This window comes from Tiliqua scincoides, chromosome 4 (assembly GCF_035046505.1).
Source record: "Tiliqua scincoides isolate rTilSci1 chromosome 4, rTilSci1.hap2, whole genome shotgun sequence".
NCBI classification, from domain to species: Eukaryota; Metazoa; Chordata; class Lepidosauria; order Squamata; family Scincidae; genus Tiliqua; species Tiliqua scincoides.
In genome coordinates, this window is record NC_089824.1 from 10,080,027 (window position 1) to 10,081,018 (window position 992).

General features: G+C 40.4%; 1 pseudogene; it reads left to right on the plus strand.

Moving 5' to 3' along the window:
- The first annotated feature begins 263 nt into the window (after positions 1 to 263).
- On the plus strand, positions 264 to 377 carry LOC136650257 (5S ribosomal RNA; annotated as a pseudogene).
- The last annotated feature ends 615 nt before the right edge of the window (positions 378 to 992 follow it).

Sequence of the window (992 nt, forward strand, 5' to 3'; positions counted from 1 at the left end):
TGCCTTTGTTAAAAGCAACTCCTTATTACCTGATCAAATAGTGGAAATGTGTAAGAACTTGAACAATTTACCTAATGTATTTACATTGCAATATTTGCATAGTGTTTTTTTGTTTTGTTTTGTTTTGTTTTAATTTTACAGTTTTAGGACTGGATTGGTAGGAAGGAAGGGAGAGAACCTATGGAACGATGGTGGTAGAAGCAATAATAGGTCAGAGGCAAAGGTCTGTGGGGAAGGACAGGGCACTGTTTAGGACATAGAAGTCCTGCTGTTACCCTGCACATGCCGGATCTTGTCTGATCTCGGAAGCTAAGCAGGGTCAGGCCTGGTTAGTACTGGGATGGGAGACCGCCTGGGAATACCGGGTGCTGTAGGCTTCTACCATAGTCTTTCGAGACTGAAGGTTGCCAACCAGTTGTGCAGAATCTAAACATTTCTGAGCATTCAAGAAAGACTTTTCATGTGGTTTTAAACCCTCATTTATTCACGAGGGTTAGAAACTTTAAAAATGCAGTGGTTCTTAGCATTCAATGCTCTGCAACAGATAGCCAACATTTTAGTGCTTACTAAATCTTAAATAGAGGTCAGACGGCTCCTACAGTATATTTTTCCTGCCTGGCTACCAGGAATCCAACAGGAGCACCACTAATAGAGGAGATTCCTCTGTTGGATTTCTGCCTGTCATAGGATAGGATCCCTGTCAGGTAAAAGATGGCAACCTTGTTGGTGGAAATCTTTTTTTTCCCTTTGACTCCAGAAGGACTTGGGAAATAGCTTCTTCTTTGGTTTTATCTGCAGCGGTTGGGAATCTGTGGTAATTTTTCTTTTGAAATTTTGGAGAAAAGAAAGAACTTGCCAGCTCTTTATTTAAATGTCACAGTATATTTTGATGTTTATGGATATTTCTCGTTTTGTTTCCTCACTTGGTGTCCCCTTTTTTAGAGTATTATCTTGCGCTTTCAGTACGTTCTCTTTGCATTTGATTTGACCGC